The following is a 23,914-nucleotide window of genomic DNA, read 5'->3' as shown; positions in this document are numbered from 1 at the left end:
GAAACAGTGGTCATGTAGGAGGAGTTCACCTGGACTTCCAAGTTGGCAGTTTTCTGCCTGATATTTGTTTATCCATTCACCGATGGGTGAATGCAATATCTTTTAAATTAGTAATAAAGATGCACAGAGGTCTCTGGTACATTTACAAGCAACATCTCTGGTAGATTTACAAATAGCTCTGTTATGATCTTTATTATGCCGAATATTGCCTAGTTACACTGGTGAATTTCCAGCTCTCAGTATGAACAAAGTGGAATAGCTTAAAAAGAGCTTAGATGGGCTGACCAAATAAACTATATAAAACAATAAATGGCATAGATTTCCTTCATCTCTTTTCCTTCCTGCTGATGCTCCCCTTCCAGTTCCTTGAGGTTCTTTCCATATAATTCCTGATGTATTTTGTCTTTACATTTATTTGGCCCCTTCTCCACTGGACTCTCTTCTTTGCATCTCCCAGGTTTCCTCCAAAGACAGCCTCCTTCTGTTTAGCCATCTTCCTTTCAAGGCACTCTGAACACATGCATTAGGAAGCAGAAAAGCATAATTTACTCTCATTATCCCTGCAGGCAATATGAATTCTTTTTTCACCTTGTCATTTATTTAAAAAAACCCAAACCCTCATCTTCTTTTCCATTCTGTTCTCTTCCTCTTAGGATCTCTAGTACAGCAGAAGAATGTGATTATTCAAGAAACTGCAATAGATGTTAAAAGTAGAGATGAGTACAAGAGATTTCTTTTGAGAGCCAAGAAAGTATGGAGTAAAGAAATTCAAAGCAGGGAGTAAACCTGAGGAAGAAAACACCAAGAATCAATGACGTACCTGTAAATGTTCTGTTTGAGAGCTACTTGCGTTATGCCCCTAGCTGCATTTCCAGATAGTCACTAAAAACCCCCATGTTTCTCATCTCTTCTGGAAGCTTGTTCTCACCAGCCTCTGCACCAAACTTTCATGAGATACATATATTTTATACTCCCTCATCATGATATAGTAAAAAGCACCCTAGTAAATAAGACTTGCTAAATATTTATAAAAAGTTTTCAATTGAGATTTTTTTTTAAGTGCAGTATCTTAAATTATTTCATCTCTACACACCTGTCCCAAACAGTACCACTGTCTCTATTCCTTCTTTATATATTCCTTCTTTGTATTCCTCTCCCTTATATAGGTTTCCAGTCTTACCCAAAGTGGAAAAAACTCCCAACTGGGAAGCTGATGTGAACAGCCATATAGGCAACATGATTGTAAAAGAGAAAAGACCAATTCATAGCAGGTAAGAATAACATACTGTAATGTCACCATGGTGAAAATATATTTTCTTCAGGATGCCTGCATAGTTTGTATTACAGTGAAATCAGATTAATATGACAACTTTTTAGACAAATAAGTTATAATTACCATTATATAGTGCATTTCAGAATTTTTGTTTTCTTTTGGCAGGGAGGGAAGGAGAAGGGATTCCAAACCTCTGCTGACTATAGAAATATATCTATTACTCTTGTTCACTGTAGATACATTTCACTGTGCAAGCCTTTCAATAGCTCAGTAAAACATTTCAGGTCTGAACTCTATCACTCCATTGACTGAACTTTGCAATTTAAAACTAATGTGCTGTTCCACTGTCTAAAGGCACTCCTAATGGGCAACTTTAACACTGTTTAGGTGCAAGGTAATTTGTTACAACCTGAATTTCATCTTCTACTTAATGGCTGAAAGTTAAATGTTTGCCATCAAAAACTGGTGGTCTGTTGAGCAGTGATCCATGTGAGAACAGTGAACCTGTGTCTCTGCAAATTTGTTAGTCATCTATGAGGCAAAGCAAAGCCGACCTCGTAATGTCAAATCCCATTTAGAGCTGGTGAATAGGTTGGAAAGAAGGTATTTGATATCTTTTGAGCAGTATTAAAACATACATTGCTGTGCACAAGGATGAAAGCCTCAGTAAATTAATGTGGAGATTCTGGCCTTTCCAAATAATTTATACTCGAAGTCTGTCTTTTAGAAGGAAACGAATACAGTTAATAAAGGTTGTAACCTCAGTAAACAGTTTCAGAGCAGGGATACTTCCATATAAGTTTTTGAAGCTGTAGCTTTGCCCTTCTGTGTGTGCCATTTTCTTTGAGTGTTCTTTCCTTGAACCTCATTAGTAGTTGCACTTTCTAACTTCGGTCAAAAGCAGTAACTCCCACCACCGCCAAAATAGCAGGTTGAAATTGAAATGTTGTACACCTGACTGCATTTTGCTATAAGATGCAGATTTCTTCTAGTCTTCATTTTACTTAAATTCTTCTTATTCGTTAGCTATAGGCCACAGTGGGACCTAGGTAAAGAGAGTCATGAAGCTGGGGCTGGTGCCAGTAGTGACACCGCTCATGTGAACACTCACGACTAGTTTTCCCATTTCTCTGCCAGGTGACTCTGTTGTCCTCCCTCAGTCAATTCACTCCCCTAAATGTCAGCTGTGAAACTTTAAGGGCTTCCAGGCTTTTATCTTTAAGATCTGCTTGTAGTTTACTGCATAATTTACTGGATAGCTATCCACTTTATTTGGTTAAACTAGTAGGCATTGTTGCTGTTTTAACATTCGGTTCTGCATATTGGGAATTAAATTCTAAGTATTTCCTTTTTTTTCATACCTAAATAACCAATTAGATTGCAAATATTTAGGTAATCAAGCTTTCATTTCTAGGTCTTGCACAGACTGAGTAATTGCAAGAAAGATCACCATCCACTCTCCTGCCAGACTGTCACTGCACCTTTTTAGACACAAATCCACTGGCAGCACCCAAGGTAGGATTTGAAATCAAAATAAAAACTTCATTTGAAGGGCAGCAACAATTGATCAGAATTGACAGAGAGCAGTGAAGAGCACAGTTGCTGGATATAAAAATAGGATGTGAATCTGACGGTTGTGTGTGCTAATATATTTATGAGTTTGGGCAGAAGGATGACCGGACACTTCATCTGTGCCTAATGCAATTTCATGCAGATTCTCACCAGTTGCGACCTCTTTGCGTTGCTCCAGAATGTTATGCCTGAAATAGCTTGTCCTCTTCATCCCAGTATTTTTATTAGGCTTCTTCAGTGGCCAAAACCTACAAAACCGAACTATGCAGGCTGTGAAGTGCAATGTTTTCTGCAGAATTTAAGAGGAGCCAAAACCAGGCTCCAATTAGACAGCTTGCTACATTCTCACCATGGAGAGGAGACAGCATGTAAACTACTCGTATACATTAATTATCGTCTCCTCCCCTACCTTCCATTTTTCAGCTTGCCAAGTTTCTTCGCTAACTGAATCGTCCTGCTTTTCCTTTGTGGAAAAGGAGCAGTCTTCTGGTGTTTGTTTGTGGCTAAGACTAAGGGGTTTTCCCCATGAAATTAAAAAGAGATTGGCACAACCCAAAAGAGCTGATCCACAGGGACCCGATCAAGCTGGTGTATGCTTTTTTGGTTATTTTTTTTTCTTTACTGAGTCATTGGTGGTTAAGAATGGCAGTGGGGAGCAATTACTGTTTTCATAAAACTTAGACCTAGGGCTGAGGAGCGAGCAGGAAGTAATGTATCTGTGGTGAGTAAGCCTCAAGAGTCATAATTTCCCTGTTTGTGTTTCAGTTTAGATGAGTGCCATCCTGTTGTTTGTTTTATAAACTGTTTAATAAACCATAATGTTTATTAACAGTAATCCATTAAGATTGTCTCCTTTGGGACCTTTTCTGTACAGTCAGTGCTCTGCACTTCAACTAGGAACCCAGTTTCATTTTCCTCTTGTTGTTTCTTGCTTTCATATCCATTCAAGAACTTTAATGATTTTATCTGAACTTCTATACTGTTCTGCACAGAGGTAGAGCTCTTAAAGGTGTTTAGATACAACCTCTGCCAGCTCCAGCCTTGCCATACAGAAAAATAATTAAGTCTAAAATATGTGCATGCAAGCCCCACAATCTAAAATTGTAGCAGCTCAATTTCCTTGCTGGGAAGTGGGAAAATTAGCTGTGCTATGTCACATGGATGAGGGTAGGAGGTAGCACAGGTGGTCATAACAACTGCAAAGGGTTTATTATATAAGGCTCTGCTCAATTTTAATAAAACTGTCCTTGAAACCCAGCTACACCAGAAATTAATAGGAAGCTTGCAATGATTTTTTTCTCAGCAAAGCACTCTGAAATTTCACATGGTGAAAATCACTTATCAGTGCATCTAAACTGAGTTTTATTTTAAAATACAGTTTTTAATTAAAGTTTGCAATTCTGAGCCTGCTGCTAGGACCTGATATCTTGCTAAAAGGTCACAGCACTGGTGGCATTAATGGTATGAGAACCAGATAGAGGAGATTATGAGCCTTCAAATTGTGTTTCAGTGCTGGTTTATCATTAGGAGGGGCTGCAGCCGTTCCTCTCTAATGGCAGGCTTCGTGATGAGAGTGGCTCGTTCTTTGGTTGAGTTGTTGTCACAGGCAAACCAGGCAGGTTCCTAGGGTGAGTGTGCGCAAAGAGGGGGCAAAAGCAGCCCCCAGCATAGCTGCTGCAGTAGTGTGGTGGGCAGGGTGGGGATGGTGACGGGGAGGGGCAGGCATGCTCTCACCTCTGGAGGCGATAGGGACAAAAATTCCACTGTCCAAGCCCCATGCCTTCTTCTAAATTGTCCTTACCAAGAACATGAACTGCTTGATGTGGCTTGTGCTCCTTATATTTCGTATGAGAAAAGTGACTTTCTCTGTCCTGCTAGAAAGCCTTGAATTAGCTTGATTTCAGTTGTATCTTGAAATGTAAATCAGAAGATCCTATAGTTGCTTCACTGCAGCTGATTTTGATACAGGGGTACAATGGACCACTGGACATTTGCCAGAGGAGAGATGAGCTGCCGCAGTTCTCAGAGTGGCATTTCAGGGATCTGAAGAGGAGCAAATTTAATTTGGAAACTTTAAAAGGACCTCGCAAGAGAGAGGTAGAAATAACTGTTGTATTGCACAGGGCTGGCATTGTTTTCTTCTGAGCTCCTGAAACAGACCAGAGCTGCACCTCCTGGCTTTGCAGGATATGATGTACTTTGCACAACAACTTGTGGAACTGTGGTGCCACCTGAGCCAGCAATCTCAAGCTGCTGCTGTGCAGGGGCAGGCGAAGGACAAGGATTGCAAATCCTCCTGTGTGGCATAGAGGAAGATGTTAAAGAGGTCTCAGAGCCAAGGTTCTCCAGCACTAAGAGCAAGACTAAGCTGTCTGTAAACAGCTCAAAGGATAGATTGGATGCAGCCATATTACCACTCTGGTCATAACTCTAAATTACTATTACTTTATAAACATATTGGGCTAGTGAAGGCTGAAGCTAAGTGGAACATATTGCCACTGCCCAGAGGGATCTGTCATACAACCATCACTGAAAGCAGAAATGATTATTTGCAAGCAGAATAGAAACCAGATCTTTGATAGTCAGAGGCACATGCTTCAGAACATTGGCCAGATGAGCCGTGGCATAAATTCCAGTGTTAGATTATACGAGTTGGGCTGTTGAGTTTTGTTGTTATTTTCTTTTAAAATTGCTGTTTGGTCTTGGATAAAATGATGCCTCTTTGCCAAAGTTACTGCTAAGGGTGACACGCCAAAGAAAGTAATTAGGACTAGCACAGGGCATCTGAGAGAGCATATTTCTAAACTTGTGATATCAATATGAAAGTGCATTATCAATAGCAGATAAGTGCTTCGTAAATGTACTAAGGTGTCCAGGATGCTTCAGAAAATAAACAAATAAATAACAGGGCACCTTTAAAAGGTTTTCATTTAGGAATGGAAAATCTAAGTCATAGTCTCAGCCATACTGAGGAAACAACTATACCAAAAATACTACCTGCAGCACCTAAAAGTGCCTATAGACTGAGATAAGAAAATAGGATTCTTTCTGTTTAATTTTCCTATACAGAAAAGAAACTGTGCTTGTTCTCAACTATTACTATTGGGTTTTTTATTGAAGTATCCTTTCTGTAAAAAGAAAAAATGAAGTTTATGATTTGGAGCCTTGGGAACTGCAACACTTTCAAAAGAGTAAGTCTGTGGAAATCAGTGGTGAGAAACATGTCTTAGGTTACAGTGATATCAAAAAAAGACTTTTGTCATTGCAGGGAAATACAAGCTCTGGCAGAATAGGTACTGCCAAAATGGGAGGGAAGCAAAGGTCTTTCTGCCCAAGACAGGTTTAGATGGGCAATGACTACCCCAGGATGCACTGGCTGAACATGGGGACATGATTCACCTGGTACTAATGAGCTTTTTGCTGCCTCAGAATAGGTGAGACAACACAGGGTGTCTCAGAGTTTAGCTGACAACAGCTAGGAAGTTGCTTTTATGCGATATTTTATTATGCTCACTGCTATTAGGGTTGTGTTTGGTTAAGGAAGGAGGATGAAGTGGAAAACTATTACTCCAAGAAGATCTTTGTGCAGTGGTTCGTATTAGAGGTTCAAGGCTAAGCAATAGATCTTAGAAACTGAACGAGTTTCTCAACACAGATTTTCTGTTGCTCAGCTCCCAGGAAACTGACCTGAAGATAATGACTTTTGAGAAAGGTAAAGACTAAACCTCTTTCAGTTTCCTCATTAAAATCTTCTTGTTATTTAAAAAGATGTGCACCTAAACCAGCAAGTTGGTGTTTTGTATTTCAGCTGTCCTCTGAGCCTGGGCCTCTCAAAAGTTTAGACTGCCAAGCAGACAGAAAGAGCAAAAAACAGTAGGACTTAATTGCCCAGGGTAACAAAGCAAATCCAGGAATTAAATCCAGGATGCCTTTTTCCGTCACCATACGTACAGCCTGAGGATGCTGTTTTGGCCAGTAGCAGACTACCCTGTACTACCTATAGACATATAGCCTAAAACATAGTTCTTACACTTATGAAAAAAAAAAATGTAATCCCTGATAAGAGTCTCTATACACCTTGTTCTTTCAAAAACAAAGTTAACCACTGGAAGAGGCTTTGCATGTAAATGAGGTTCTCTTCAGGTTTCAAATCTAATCAAAATGGATGCAACTCTTCTAAAGAACATCCTTCAGCCTCTAAGTTTATCTGACATCACTCTGGAAATCCCAACTTTCTTAAGAGATGATAAATGTTATCTGCCAATCTCTTCTACTGAATAAGCTCTGTTTGATCTGAATTAATCACACTTGGCAGAAGCTGTTCAAGCCTGCTAGCAGCAATCCTGGTGAACAGCTTGGCATCATTGCTTAATAGTGAAGTGGAACAGTATGAAAAACAACATGAAGGAGCCTTCTTTTCATTCCCACCCCAAAGTTAATGAAACACACATTAAAAGTGAATGGCTTAAAATATTCAATGGATCTGAAACTATCTTGTTGCAATCATGTTATTACTCTCAAGGGCAAAGCATATCCCTCTCTTTTTACTTTTCTGCTACAATACCATGTGTCAGAAGTGCACAGAACTGAGAAATACCGGGTACTTTTATAATTTTTTGTGCCTTTCATATTTTTAATAAAGAAGTGTTCAATTTTCTGAATTAGCCCTCACAAATTTTGCCCAGAGATGTTTGAGTCATTATAGCTTTCACTCCAACATGGTCAAGCATAGTTCAGAGCTAAGCATTTTCTGTAATTTTTTAGTCAAGAGAGAGGGCCAGAGGCAGGTCTGTGCATCACTTCAGTCCACCAGGCTGGTTTGAGGGGCTCTCCTGGTATTTAAGCAGTGAATATAACACATGCTGAGTATTGCTATAAAAAATTGCTGCAATCTGGTTGCAAGCTGTCATGCAGCAAATGCTTCAAAACATTTTTCAGTAACTTCAGTTGGGTGTGTAGATGCACTAAACTCAGTGAGACTGTCGGCACACGGAAGTTCAGCACAGAAGGCATTGGTAGAAACAACCATTTGAGTACTCAGGGAGGGAGAGTAATATACTCCTATGGGGTTACATAACACCTGACTTGGTTATGAAGAGGGAGCGATAAAGAAAGTGAGCAGGAGAGGAAGTACAGGAAGTGGAGCCATATCACTGGAAAATGAGGTGGGAGAACAGTAAAGAAAAGAACCAGGGAGACAAGGAAAGACCAGAGCGAAAATACTTAGTTTAGTTGTGGACAGATAGAGAAAACAGTATTTTGACAAAGAGAAAGATCTTTAAAGAATTCTGTGACCTCCTATACAATTTCTGGGAATTGTTAATGTGCAGGGACCACTCAGCAATGACTTGCAATGTTTTCCTGAGGAATCTCTGGTAAAAAAAGAACATTGGTAAAACCACCATGACTGACAAAGGAAAATCCACCAATGAACGTTTTCCCCCTTTAAGGATATGAAACTTCTGTCTAGAGACATTTACAAATATTTTCATGTTAGGAGAGTATAGGGATGTAAGGATAACACAGCTGAGCTTCTTTATAAACGTGTGCTCATCTCATCTTAAGCCTCAGCCTTTTGAGACTAAAAGACAACTTATGCTCAGGTTTTTAGAAGCATCACAGTTTTGTGATCCTCCTGTCCTCTCTAGGTCTTTTTATAAACTTTCATTTCTGGACAGCTGAAGTTGCTTTAAATAAACCACTTTAATAAGTAAAAAAAGCATATTTCTTTCTAGAGCTCCAACAGATACAGTGAATCCATTCTGTTCAGATACAAACTTACCCCTCTAGCCTGTAATATAAATTACTATTATTTGTTTTCTAAATAAAAAGTGTGTAATTTTAATTCTGAGGCACATGTCCTATGAAATTATTTAACATCCCAGTTAAAGTAACAATTAATCTTCCTATCTTTCTCAGGAATTTATTGCATTGTGCAAAAGTTTGTCACAGATGGGGAAAGCTTAGAATAAACAAATAAAGAAGTGAGGGCATAAACATAGATAAGACATAAGCAAAATGTATTACATTGTTTCTGAAATTTATATATTCAGACAAAGAAATAAAGAAGGAATAAATTAAATTATCATGTTTTGGCGGTTGTGTCCAAATACTTCAGTTTTGTGCTGGTCGCAGATGCTACTTTATTCTTAAAGAAAAAAAAAAGTTGGAGCATAACTCTTCAAAGTAGTAAGTTGTTTTCTTCTGTGTTTATTCTGGTTTTAGTGATATACCACACCTTCTAGACTAGCTTGAAGAAATCTGCATTGAAATGCATTGTGTAAAATAGACACACCTACCACTTCATTAATCACAAGCAAGAAATTAAATCGCTGCAATTCTAAGGTTTTATAGTGCATATGCTTCTGCTGTCATCATGGAGATGTTCAGTCATGGAATTATTCAGTCTACATCCTTATCAATCCATTAGCCTCTTACTACAGGCAAAAGTTTATCAAGGACTTTTCAAAAAGAATCTATACAGTAGACTTGGAAGTCTAAGAAAATGATTAATTACTATTGTACCGAAAGATTTCCTGTTATTGGTAACACACATTTTCTTACACAGGCATACACACAATGCCTCATTAATTTAAAGGGATTCACTACATAACTTCTCTTGAAATTCACTTTTGGCTATACCCACAAATAACCTATGCTTCTAATTTTATCTCATCAGGAATTACAGTAACCAAATGGCAATATATATATGTATATAATGCATAATATATTAATTCAAATTGCTCTCTCTTGTCTAAGAAGCTGTCAATTTAATGAAACATCAATAATAGTGTGCTTTCTGAAAAAAAAAATCTGTCAGCTATAATTGCTCAAAGCTTGCATTCTATCTCTCAGCTACGTTTTTCACTGCATGCATAACATTTTTAAAGTGATGTTGACTGTAATGCCTCTTGCTTCGAACACTCTTCACTTACTGGTTTGAAATTCCTTCTTGATATAAGAGGGAAAGTAGAAATTGCTTCTAGACATCTAGGGAAACCACTAGAATACAAATTAAATTCTTTACAAGTTTTTGATATGTCAGGAGTCCACTCTCTGAGAAGCAGTTAAGTTAATCAACAATGAAGCCATGTTAATTACTTTATGTGCTTGTACTGGAGCATCATCTTACATTTACATCTTACATGACATAAGAACTGGCAAAACCCATGTTCTTCTTCTCTAGTATTCAGAGGAGTATTCCCAAAGCCTCTCCTGAAAACTGAATCTAACCACAAAACCCAGGAAGAATATAAAAAAGGGAAGAATATAGATGAAGAGAGAGAAATGCGCAGAAGAAGAATCTAACAAAAAAGTCTGAACACGAAAGTATGTAACCAAAAACGTACAGATACAATTTTCAAAAGCATCTTATTCCCAAGTTCAGAAATGTTGCACTAAGCTGAATTAAAATTTACACACATGTCCTGGAATATCTGCTCGCAGCCACTTTTTAAACCCAGGACTTTAAAAGCAGCTGATGCCCAAAGACATTTTTGTTAGGAACTTCTGTGTTTAAATGTTGATGTTCAAACATAGAGTCATTTATAATGGGATGATATATACATATTCATAACCATAGTGTCCCAATTTCATTTTCATTTTTGATGGGTTTTTTTCCTGTAAATGGCAAGGTTTGTGTAATCTCAGTTATTTCAATACAGATATTTTGGTGGAGAAGGATGAATTATGAAGAGTGATACCATTTTGGAAATATGAAGATTTTGGTATCAATCTGAATTTTTCAGATAAAAGGTAAGAGTAAAAATTGTCTTGAATAAAATAAAACATTGAAGATCTTTTAAAAAGTTAATATAAATAACAAGCAACCATTTAGATTTTTTAAAATTTATTTTGTTTATGAAGATTAAAGGATTTATCACTGTTCTGAACTGAAATTCGAGTGCCCTGGGGAAAAAAGAAGTCTGATTAGAAATTTGGGTACTGCTTACAGATATACATTCTATGGGGTGAAATATCTGAGGAAACTGCTACCTAGCATGTTTGAAAACTCGGACTATTATTAGTAAGACTGCAATCTTTCCTTACTTCAACATATGTTTTAATAGTCATATATTTATACCATAGAGAAAAGGGTTATTATTTATCATTGAATTCACTTCATAAATACGCTGTCTTTCTTTCAAAACCAATTGTCATTGCAGAATAGTCAAGACTACGAAGTACTTGGAGATTCAAAGGTGATCTCAGGATAATGAGCAATGAATCTGTGTGCATGCTGAATAGATTAATTTGTTCAATATGTTAGAAACACTACTGTCGTGGTGATGTAAAAATGATGGAATCAGACCCTGAGACACAGCTCATCAGGATTTCTGGTGAGCACCTTTTTGGGCTACTTTTTGCTGCTGTAAAATTTGGCATTGACAACAAAATCATTCCATAATTTTAACTTCACAACTACACGCAGCTGCGATCTTGAGATAAATGTACTTTTCTTTCCAAGAGAAGAAACCAGTCATTCTTCAGGAGAGCTCAAGGGCTTCTAGACCAAATTTTCTTCCTATATGGATTTAACTCTGTGTGTAACCTGCCAACTCCTTCTTCTCACGTCTGTGCCCATGTTTGCTATTGGTGTTCACTAATGCTAGCTGTGTTCATCAACACCCTTTACTTTCTGGTGACCATGGTAGTATTTTTATTGTAAGTTTATCTGGAATTACTGACAGAAATTGAAGTGGACGAAAATAAACAAACAGGTCTGGTCAGAATCATGGCCGATTTGTATTTGTCTTCCAGGCAGCTGACAGTGACTTAATTCTTTCCAAGTGTCACCTATCTTTGAGGGAAATGGCCATTAGAGTATCTGAAATTACATGAGAAGCTTTAAAACAACAAGACACAGCACAATGAAGCATACAGTAATTTTGTCACTTAAAAACAAAAATCCAAATTCAAAACTAAAATAAAGACAAAGAGAGAGTATACTTGAAGTCATTTTTCAAATCTGATCACACATGATAGAGATAAAACTAACCAAGTATCACCTGACTTGAGGAACAGAAAAAAGCCGCTTAAACATGAAGGAGTGAACCTAACAGGCTTATTTTTGGACTGTTGCTAGAGAAGCAGAAATGCAGACAGCTGACTACAACAAATATATTCAGAAGCAATGGTTACCAACATTAATCTTGATAATTAGAAACAACTGCAATTTTTTTTGCAATATTGAGGTAAAGTGAGAAGCGCCCTGGAGTGATACTTCTTTTTCTTTAATATATGAGAAATCCTGAACTTTTATTTAAACAGTAGAAGTTATACTATTGAATCTAGACTTTGGAAGAACAGGGGTTTGAACATGTGTAGAGGTTCAGTTTTAATATTTCTTTTAACACTTGTAGCCAAGATTCATTTACCTCTTGGTTTAACCTTAGTGTATTGCCATGGGTCTTCCTTGGAAGTAGTATGTACTAGGACTTGCCTTGGCATTATTATAGTCTTTGTAAAAATGCTTGCCAAAAAGATGTGATAGTATTGCTAGGTCACATATCTCAGTCAATACAGATTCCCTTTAAGGACGTTGGTTCTATTTCGTCAAAGAAAGAGTTGGTTTGATTGTTTATAAGTCTAGGAGCTCACACAACAGATCTACCTCTGTTTCTGCTTATGGGATTTTCAAACACTCCACAGGTTTCTGGAGATAAAGTAGACACATATATGTGTAGGTTAATCTGTTTATTTACTGTGATATAGACTTTGAGATCCAAATCTCTCGTCACTTATGTTGTCAGGGATGCTTTTTTCTAGGATTTTTAAAAATGGGACCAGTCCAGAGAAGAAAAACTTTTTGCAATTTCAGGGTTAACTCTACTTTTGACAGCCTGCAGGGTATCTTCCAAGGCATCTAACTACCAGCCATCACCTTTATCTCTGTGGCCTTCATTCCTTGCTGTGAAGATGGGTTTATGGATTAAGCTTTTGTCATAATCAGCTTAACAATTCTGGTTTTAGCTTACTATTTGCAGTTGCTGTTGTCTCTCAGGGCACTGACAGAGTTAATGGCAGCCTTCATAAAACACTGCATTGTGTTTCCTGTAGACAAAATAACTACAAGGAAAAAAATGAAGCTATGAGTTAAATGATTAAACAAACATCTTTAAACAAGGCATGTTACATACTAGGTAATAGCTGTGAAAGTATTAAGACCTCATTTGACATAAACATTTGCCCCCTTTGTCTTCAGACATGTGTCCTGCCCTGATGTCAGGGTTAATTGTTTAAAAACTTCTCTCTAGCTCCTTCTTTTTTTTTTATCCTTCTATGTTCATGACCTCACATGATCAATAATGGCTACTGCTTCACACTGGTACAAGCAGTTGAGTCCGAACAAACAACAGACTGATACATCCCGTGTAGAATTTGAGTCCTTGTCCTAGTAGCAATGGACACAGAGAAGTTTAATCTTTAACTGAATATGTGGGAAAGGAACAAAATTTTCTCTAATGTAATTGTACCTGAGCTTTTTAATAGGGACAATAAAAGGAACATACATTTATTATTGACTGAGGAAGGAAATCTAAATGCTCTGCCGTCTGGGGATTTTATTGAGCAGCAGTTTGAAATATTCTCAAAATGAAAGTGAGCAGGCTAATCCATGCATTGGCAAAGGAGAGAATTATTTGAATTATATTTTCTACTGTTGGTTCTAGGGGAGTATTGGTCATCATAACCTTGGAGGTAAGAAAGGTGTAATTGCCTTCCTGCAATGACAGGTGGAGTTCATACAGGAATACTTACTAAAAAGACAAGAGAAGTATCCACCAATGGCCTACTAATACAAGCCAAATTATCTGCCCATAGAAACAGATACGACCCCATTGACATTAGAGGAGTTTTGTCCATTTACAATAGCAGGATCTGCTTTCTTACTGAGATTTATTGTTGTACACATTCTGCCCTAGGGTCATTCTGTAATTACTATAGAAAATAGTGTATTCACTTGATAACTTCTTCTAGCAGAAAAGCAATTAGCCTGCCAAGTGACTTGATGTTCCTAAGAAGGTACTGAAGTTTTGGAGGTTGGAAGTTTTAGTACAAAGAAACAGAAATGAAAGAGGAAAAATGTCTGGCTGGCAGACAGCATACAATGGAGAGGTCTGGGTAAGGAGATAGAGATAGCTGGTTTAGGGAGTACAATTCACAACAAAAAGCTCAAGTTTTAGTGTGATGCCAAAGCCAGAAAAATACTTTGCTAGCTCACTAACTCCTTTCAGTACCGACTCTTTGCAATACTAAGAAAGACACCTGGACTTTCTATCTGAACAAATTGCTTAAGCTGTTCATGGATAAGTGAGCAGTAGCCACATCCTTCAAGATCAGTTGTCACATCTTTCTGATCTAAAATTTTATTGATGCAAGAAGGAAGAGGTCCTTCTATAGAGAAGAGTTATTAGCATATGAATAGCATTGTTAATATGTAAAATACTCTTTGCCCAGTGCTTTAGCACTGGTTTACTGGATTAGGAAGGTGCTGATGAAATCTCCGTTTACTGGGCACAAAGCAGAGATGGAAAAGCTAGTGGATATCTCAGATTGTTGCAGTATTGTTATCACAATAGCACAAAGTGTTATTATTTTGTTATGGAAATCAAGACAACTGCTCTCATACAGAAAATAGATGTAACATATGATGGACTATGCAATGTTTGAAAAAACCGCTTAGGCAGTTAGGGAATGGAAGAATAAATTAGATAAAGTGCAGCAACCTTAAAGCATAATAACCATTTTTGACTCTATTAGAGGGGAAAATGATTTTGCAAACTGTGATTTACCTGGTTCCATAGAGCAGACTGTATTGCATGCCTCTGTTGCATTTTCTTTTCTCTTTATAGCTGCTCAAACAACAATTTAGAACCAATAGGTTGTGGAATATTGGAATGTCAGTATCTATTGAAAATGAACTGTTTTATTGTGATCTGATATAATTAAAATCAATGCAGATATCTTTAGAAAAATGTTTTCTTTTGTTGGTGAAGCCATATAGAGATGTTGGGTAAATAAAATGTTTCCAATTGTCTGCCTTTTTTTAGAAGAAGTTTTTATGTGAATTGAATCTCTATTTATTGTAAGTTTATGTTCTTTTTTATTTCGTGCAAACCAGATTAAAAAAGACTTATCATTCACACAAGAATGTATTCTAAGAGGTAGGACTACATGTGTGTAAATAAACATGATACAGATTATACGTTACTGACATATAGTTGGGACAAATAGAATGTGAAGTCCTCATACACCTGAAGGCTTCATGTTTTTAGATGCAAGAGAAAACCTTAGATTTTATTTCCACATCACTTTTTTTTTTTTTAAGTAAATAAACCACCAGCCATTAAAAAACAAACAAACAAACAAAAAACCTAATTTGAAAATCCCAATCAAGTTCCTAGAAGCCTTCTACCAGCCTTATTTCAGTTTTGTAAATCATTATAAAGTCATAAGGAACTGGGTCCAGGCTTTTGCTACACAGCACTCCTCAGGAGACAAGGAACAAGAGTAGATCTAAGAAAATATTTGTTGGTGTTTCTTTGGGATTTCTTCTGACAAACATGCACATTCATCTAAGTTCATCAGTTCTTCTTGAAATCTTTACTTTTTTAAAGAAAAAGGTGGGTGGAAATGTGTTGGGAGTCAATATTTGTTAAAGGAAACTTTAAAAAATTAATTTTGCTGCAAGTTTTAAAGGAGAAATAAATTTTCTGTGTCCAAGAAAATGAATTTTGGTCAAATTTAAGTAGGTGTCCAGCTCTGAGGTGACAATAACACCAGTCAGGACAGAGAGGATCCATCATGTCTCAGAGGATGTGCAACAGCAGGAGTTCCCAGTGCTAGTCAAAGACTACAACTGGTAGGAGACTTCCTGAGGGAGCAGGAGGAACAAGAAGACAGCCATGCAGAAGGTCTCATAAGCACCAGTGGGCTTTCTCTTCTCTATTTTTGAGGTTTTGCAGGGACAGAATCCTGCAGATTCATGTACAGGGATGTTACAGATCCCTGGTCTCATTTAAAGGAGTGAAATTTCCAGGTTAAGGAGAACACTTACAGGTAAAGTTTTATTTGCAGACACATTGTGTTGAGAATATATTATTTTGCAGGGATATTAGATGTAATGAACAAACCTGAAAGTGCAACAGGCCACACTAGTGCAATCAGTTTTAATCTTGCTTCATTCAGGAGAACTGAATCCCAAGATCAATTTTCATTCATAGGTTATAAAAAGGCACTTATTTCACTAAGCAATACCAGCTACTGTTGTACTAAATATAAATCTTGGATTTCATTAGACTAACTGTAATAACCTTACCTAAAAGTGCACTGAAGTGCCTTTCTCCCATGCATGTACAAATACTAGCATTTTGCGTATTCTGTCACTGGACACATAGAGAACACCACTTTCAACTTCAATGCATATGTTCTCCTTTGGAGGACATATATGTTTAAACACAGAAAAAATCTGTACTCAATTAAAATTTACATGCACTTTGGTAAAGATATCATAGTGTTATTTCTGTGTGCAGGGTCTATATATATAAAGGTATGGTTAAGCTATATGTATAGTTAGGAAAGTATTCAAGTGTAAGCCCATGGTAACTGCAAGTTGGGAGTCAGTTACATGCAGAGGAGTTCAGTCTGCAAGTATTTCACATCCATATGCAATGTCAAATAATTTTCTAAGGACAGATAGTCATGAATAAAAAAGTTTGTAGATTAATTCAATATTTTTCTCTGCTAAACTTTTTAATGAGTTCTCTCACTTCAATACAGATTTCCATAACGGAGCCTGTTAAAAATGAAATCGAGATGCTTCCACCATCAATCTGAGAACACTATAACATCACTACTCTACTAAGGCAAGGTAAAGTTTAAGATATCTTTTTTTAACATCACTTTTAGTTTTGCATTTCTTTTGGAGAGCAATTTAATGACATTTTTATTGTGTAAAGGTTATTTAGGTATCTTGAAGACAACACTGCTTTTGGTCTACACTTTATTGTAGTGACTTGTATGTGTATTTGTCCCACATATTTCCCTCAGCCCCTTCACTCAAAGGTATGCTGTGTACAGGTAAAAACAGTTTTATGAAACTAAGTCAGCTAATTCCAAGAGCACAGCTTGAAGTAATGCTTGTTTTGTCACTATAGAAAACTTTACACAAGAGTAAAATGTCATGTAATTATCAGAGGTCACTCCTGAAGCAAGGTGTCTTTCTTACCTACTTTTGTCATCCAGCTATGGAAGTTTCAGAAACCCTGCCATAAACTCACCCTCTTGTAAATCTATGTGCTTGCTTTGAAGTACACCCTTCTAACTGCATTTACAGCAGATTTCCCCCTTTCATTCCACATGCACTCCCAAAGTGCCCATGCTGGCAGCTGTTTGCAGTGAGCTAGCATTACACTTTTAATAAGCTGGTTTGAGGAAACTTTTTTTTCTCTGAAGACATATCGAGCACTGCAGACCTCTAATTAGTGGTAGTTGTAGTCAAAGTTCAATAGTCAGGTCTTTTGAGGCATTAAGAGATTATATCCTTTAATAACTCTGAAATGAATGGAAAACATCCTTATTTGCTTCTCATTTCTCAGCCTTAGCAATTTCAGAACATAATTTGGTGTCATGAAATGTGTGTATTACATGTGATCAAGAGGCTATGCTGGTGCATTAGCATATCACCAGAACAGGGAGGAAGCTATAAAGGAACAATAAAACCCAAACAACTGAGTGAATCACATTTAATGTGTGTACGTTTGTTTCTGTCAGGAAGATCTTCTTTTTCTTCATCCTTGGCTATGAGCTTGCAATAGATCAAATCGTCCTTTCTCTTTCCTTTGACTGACAGCAGAGCCAACACTTGCTGAAACTTTTTTTGGTTCCTCATGTTTTTCTTCCCCTTTTTAAACTTCATTTTCCTCTCTTCCTCTCCAGAGATCCATCACAGCAACATTCAGCTCCCAAGTGTTACCTTTGATTTGTTTGGCAGTGCATGTCTAAATCAAAGAGAATGAGCAGAAAGTATCCTGGTTGATATGCAACCTTATAATGATTTTCTTCCATAATCCCTCACAGAGTGCCATTCAAGGAGAAAAAGGCCTCAGAGCTTCATCATCGTGTTCTGCACATAAAAAGCTCATTCTGTACCTTAAGTGTATGAAATAGTCTATCTTGTCAATCAGACAGTCAATTGAAAAAAAAACAACCCCAAACCCAACAAAACAACACCCAAAAAGAAAAAGGAGCCAAACCCTTGAAATATGCCCTAACAAATCAGTGATCCCAGCTAGCTGGACTAGTCATCAAGCTTGATCCCAGATGCCCAAAACATTCCTTTCTGTGACTACTGTGACTAATGTGGTACAGGAAAAGTCAATGAGAACTGCCTTGAGTTACTTTCCCACCAAATTAAGGGTATGGAGTAGTCAGTATACCTCAGGCTTTATAGATCATATCAGATGCTCTTACGTTGCAGATTTCAGCTGCATTTTTTCTTTTCTACTGTGATGCTGAATGGAAAAGAGATTTCAATATTTTGTTGTCAACATCAAAAGCATTCAGCAAATTACACTCATCTCTTTTCAAAGATAGCTTAGCAGGTATTAAACGCTTTTTTATGGAGTTGCTTATATTTTGTAATTATTGAGGACATTTGTTTATATGTGAGGATTGCAATTCTACTGCCAAGACATCTGCTTTCTAGATATAACAGTTTGCTTACCATATTTCAGTTTTAACTGTCAGTACACATACATGCATACTTATAAGAATACTAAACTATACATATATAAACCAAATGCTTATTAAAATATACCTTGATTCATTGCTGTGCATATTTTTTGACACATTTAAAGAAGGATGACCTTTTGGTTCTCAAGTAGAACTTCCCCACAGTGGAAGCCAGTGCAAAGGAAACATCCCAGTGTATTTTCATGAGCTACACTCCTATAATAAAGTTATGGCAAAAAAAAAAAAAAAAAAGTGTCAACATTTGTATTTCTTCAAAGTTAAATTAGTTTATTTTTTTTTCTCTCAAGATCTTTGTAATTTCCTTTTTAAATACTTTTGTCTTTGTGACATGTACTCTGCTAGATACCCTCAAGTGCAATGTAAGAATACCTGCAAGCTACAATCTGAACTATAAATCCCCAAATGTCCATTTTAGTGTGTGGGATCCTCTTGATACCTGAACTTCTACCTTCTAAGCTGTTCAAGTTCTGCTAACTTATATGCCCAGTAACATAGCCATGATACCTGAGCTAATGGCAACAATTTCACACCTTAATACTATGTTCTATGCTTTAAGAAGTCTGTTCTGCTGAGCAAATTCAGTGTATTACCTTTGCAATCACAGCAGAGATGGACACTTCTGTCAAAACTGCAACCAGAGGAGATGATGTCATTCTCTATTTTTTGAACAGGTTAATAACATGGGCTCCCATCTGGGAAATGGAAGACCTGCCTTCTTGAATATCAGAAAGTTCAAATCTGTTTTACTTTCCTGCTGTATGAGCATCCTCATTAATGATTAGAATCACAATTTTCTTCATTTCCCTCTGTTGTCTGTTTGGCCCTATGAATCCTGATTTTTTTTTTCTTGCAGTATGGTGGCAATGAAGTGTTACTCTACCTCAGTCTAGTGAGTAGCCAGCTGCTTAGGACATCAGACAGGAAGGTCAAAGTGATGAATTTAAACTGTTCCTGGCTAAGGAAGGTCAAGAATTGTACTTCCAATCTCAGGCAAATTTATTTTGGTATAACTGTAGGGTAGTGAGTGCGCCCTCAGCAAGCTTGCTGATGGCACCAAGCTGTGTGGTTCGGTTGATACGCTGAAGGGAAGGGATGCCATCCAGAGGGACCTTGATGGAAGTGGCCAGTGCCATCCTCATGAAGTTCAACCAAGCCAAGTGCAAGGTCCTACACTTGGGTCGGGGCAATCCCAGGCACAGTTACAGGCTGAGCGGAGAAGAGATTCAGAGCAGCCCTGCAGAGAAGGACTTGTGGGTGTTGGTTGATGAGAAACTGAACACAAGCTGGCTTCAGTGAGCACTCGCAGCACAGAAACCAACCATATCCTGGGCTGCATCAAAAGAAGCGTGACCAGCAGGTTGAAAGAGGTGATTCTGCCCCTCTGCTCTCGTGAGACCTCACTTGGAGTATTGCGTACAGTTCTGGTGTCCTCAACACAAAAAGGGCATGGAACTGTTGGAGCAAGCCCAGAGGAAGGCACGAGGATGATAAGGGGGCTGGAGCACCTCCCGTATGAAGACAGGCTGAGAGAGTTGGGGCTGTTCAGCCTGGAGAAGAGAAGGCTGTGTGGAGACCTCAGAGCAGCCTTCCAGTATCTGAAGGGGGACTATAAGGATGCTGGGGAGAGGCTCTTCATTAGGGACTGTAGTGATAGGACAAGGGGTAATGGCTTCAAACTTCAACAGGGGAAGTTTAGATTAGATATAAGGAAGAAGTTGTTTACAGTGAGGGTGGCGAAGCACTGGAATGGGTTGCCTGGGGAGGCTGTGGATGCTCCATCCCTGACGGTGTTCAAGGCCAGGTTGGACAGAGCCTTGGGCCACATGGTTTAGCGTGAGGTGTCCCTGCCCATGGCAGGGGCATTGGAACCGGATGATCTTAAGTACCTTTCCAACCCTATTCTATGATCCTATGAATCTCACTCTTAATTGGAAGTCTTGTTTTCTCTGTACATTTAGGAGAAAATTTTGGACCTAATCTGGATTTATGAAAACAAGACTTAGCACTAGGTTGCTCTGGCCTTTTACAGTCGTTGGAAATGCAATAACAAGCCAAGATGGTTGAACTATTAACATGACCGTTTCTACCTGTCTTTCTTCTGTTCTATTAACCAGTGGTGCAAGCATGGAGAATTTGCTATAGAGACAATGGTGACGGACTTTGAAGTACAAAAATATTTATCATAGAACCACAGAATAGTTTGGATTGGAAGGGAACTTAAAGATCACCTAGTTCCAACCCGTTGCCATGGGCAGGGACACCTTCCACCAGACCAAGTTGCTCCAAGCCCTGTCCAACCTGGTCTTGAACACTTCCAGTGATGGGTCATCCACAACTTCTCTGGGTACCCTGTGCCAGCGCCTCACCATGCTCACAGTAACTGACTGATTTCATTCTCTTTTCTATTAAAATATTCAGAAATGTGCAATGAGTGGAAGTTCATAGAGCTGAAGTACATCATGGAATTAGTATCCTACATTCTTATTTTGTGTTCATATAGCATTTAAAGTTACATAATAACAAAATAATCACTTAATATTCAACCTTTTTTCGTGTTCTGCATATGTGAGACTCACGCCAGCAATTCAGCTGGTATGGAAAATGATGTAAGACAGCATAAAAATAAAATCCAGTTTGATGTAATGTTTTTTATATTCGAGGCATCCCAACAACTTTATAGAATATGTTGTTGTTAGGTGTCATTAAAGACCTCCCATTAACTGAGAAAAGCTGTTTGCTTGCTTCAAAAATAATTGAGAAGATGTTTCTTAATGTAAGATTAAAAAGAAAAAGCATTCTCAAACAAACTTATGCTACAGAGAGCAAGCTGGGGAGAGAACTGACATTTGTCCTCTTTTGGTCAATAGAGTGTTATTAAATCTCTAAAATAATATTAAACAATATTTTAAAGAACTGACTTAAATCCACAAGGGGAATAAAAGAGAATGAAAGCAGATATTTATCCTGAAGTTGCATACTATTGTAACTGTATTTCAGAGTCTGATGACATACTGTGCACATGTTATTATTAACCTTCGGTCAGACAGCATCGGTTAAGATAGGAATGTCATCCCAGGCGTTAGCCATTAATCTGGCTATCAGATTATTGAGGTTTAGAATATATGGAAAATAACTCTCGGCCATATTTTGACACCTTTATCCATGCTGAATGGCATCTTATGCAGCATCAAGTCCCACTAAAATCAGAAGGTTATATCCAGAGAATTGCATTAGTCAATGTAGTGGAATATTGTCCTTTGGCAACATCTGCAGATGAAATTGTACTGTAAAACATTACTGCATCAGTCAGAGCAGGGTATCAAAATGGCTTTGTATACAAATTTGAAACAGATTCTGAGATAGTGGCTCCTGATAATGCCATTTCACTCTCAACGTGTGATTGCTTGCCACAAAGCAGTAATGACAATACAGCACTAATGTTTTATCAAAAAATGACAGGCAAACCATGGATATGAGTTATCAGAGTTATGATACTGAGACACGTTTGGGAAGCAAAGTCAGGTAGAAATTTAGTGCAATGATCTTAAAAACTGCCTTGGTTCATTGTAGATGATCCTAGTCTATGGGAACTCAGACCTCTTGTATTAATTTAAAGGATTGCACAGATGTATGTTTCACACATAAATCACATTAAATGTTGCCATTTTAATGTTGTCTTTTTAATTATTATTATTCTATGGTTTTAATGCTATCTTCTACAAACAAAATCACGGAAAATTACCTTAAAACACACTTTAAATTGCTTTCTATAGCCAATTAGACTATTTCAAAGTCATTCAGTCTATTTGAGTCTGTGTGACAGCAATAATACTGGAAAATATTATTGTAAGGCCTGTAATTGTAATATTGCTAATGGTGAGTCCCTCTCTAATAACCTCAAAGAACTACATGTTCAAAGAATTAACAAGGAACTGGCTTCTGGGGGAAATTACCAGAAAAAAGAAACGGCACAAATTTGCCATGGAAAACCTCCGGTTCAAGAGAGAATAGAGAGAAAGTGTTATTTGATTTAGCCAGTTTTAGCATGATCTTAGTAGTCTATGTAATCAAAAATCCCTCACATTAACAACTGATGAAAAAAAGAAAAACTTTATTTTGTTATTCGAGACAACACAATAATGAAAGCACATGAAGTACTCTTGCCACAGATTACCAGTTTTGTTTTCAAGAATGGGAGTTACAGGAGAACCTTGGGCCTGAATTTAAGCATCTTTGCCATTTGATCTCATGTGGCTACATCTGTGTCTTCAACCAGCTTTCTTAGGGAGGCCCAGGTGTCTGTGCGTGTGAGAACATCCTAGGATGTCTTCTTCGGTACTGAGGGAAATGAACTAGAAAAAGTACTGCATTGCTGCCTGTGTCTTTCAGAGGCTTGGTTTCTATCAGCTTAGAGAGAAGCTGATGAGACGTTGGCAGGAGCTGCTCCATTCACCCTGGCAATAAGAACTAACATTCTCCACTGCTGTACAGCATGTTATCAAGTTGCTAAGGTTGGTCCCTGCACTACAATTTCTGTTAACATAGAACCAAGAGCTTGTATTGCTTGCAGAAACTTGGGAAAACCTTTTCAGAGTCTTTCCAATGTTTTTCACGCCAGGGATCAGACTTTCTTCCTGAGAGTGTTCAAGCCAGGGAAGATGTGTGGTGCTTCTGAGGAGAGCTCATGGGACAGAAGTTCACAGCCCACTAAGGGAGGCATTTGAACTGGCCCCCAGCTCCTTTTTAGGAGCTCCCAGTCCCTCTGTGTCTGGAGTAAAGATGGGCTCATGCTTTTGGGAGATGTGTTGTAAGCACGGGGATTCATCAAGTGAGTTGAGGACAGTCATCAATGCACTCAAGCACATCAGAGGAGAGCTCCCTCCCATTCAGGTAAGTGTCTTTGCTTTTTTCTAAGATGTTGTGTGATGTTTTAGGGCCATTACTTTTGCCATGCTGAGAGCTTCTGCATCACTTAGTTTATCAGTCAAGGACAAAACGGTTTTGGCCATAAAACATGATCTCGCTCATGCCTCCCTTCATCAGATAGTTCACGCAGCACCTCCTTTCATGACTTTCCTCTCTGGTTTCCTCATTCTCATTATCTGTGAAGGAGATTTTAAGAGAAATTGTTAGGTGATCCTCCACTGTCTTCCACTGTTACCCAAAAACTGCTGTCTCCTCTGTAAGGCTTTTTGTGCTTTCTACATATATTGCTGCCGCCTTTTTGTAGCCTACCTCTATTCCTTGTCTCCCTTTAAAAACTGCTCATTCATTATATAAAACAGATTTTTCAGATATTAAAACTCATCTGGTTAA

At 37.9% G+C, this 23,914-nt stretch overlaps 1 long non-coding RNA gene across 5 annotated transcripts in view; it reads left to right on the top strand.

The window, feature by feature from the left end:
- Positions 1 to 23,914, top strand: part of LOC115601547 — a 103,987-nt gene that overhangs the window by 17,859 nt on the left and 62,214 nt on the right. For 3 of the 5 annotated variants that reach the window (XR_003989383.1, XR_003989382.1, XR_003989381.1), the window contains exons 2-9: positions 1,167 to 1,271; positions 2,688 to 2,788; positions 10,032 to 10,174; positions 10,510 to 10,600; positions 11,011 to 11,184; positions 16,625 to 16,715; positions 22,988 to 23,109; positions 23,217 to 23,488. This is a non-coding gene — a long non-coding RNA (uncharacterized LOC115601547). The remainder of the gene's footprint in view (positions 1 to 1,166; positions 1,272 to 2,687; positions 2,789 to 10,031; positions 10,175 to 10,509; positions 10,601 to 11,010; positions 11,185 to 16,624; positions 16,716 to 22,987; positions 23,110 to 23,216; positions 23,489 to 23,914) is intronic. The other 2 variants (XR_003989384.1, XR_003989385.1) reach the window with 2 other exon arrangements.

This window comes from Strigops habroptila, chromosome 2 (genome assembly GCF_004027225.2).
Source record: "Strigops habroptila isolate Jane chromosome 2, bStrHab1.2.pri, whole genome shotgun sequence".
Taxonomy (NCBI): Eukaryota; Metazoa; Chordata; class Aves; order Psittaciformes; family Psittacidae; genus Strigops; species Strigops habroptila.
The sequence above is the reverse complement of the archived record's forward strand: the minus strand, read 5'-3'. Positions and strand labels throughout refer to the sequence as shown.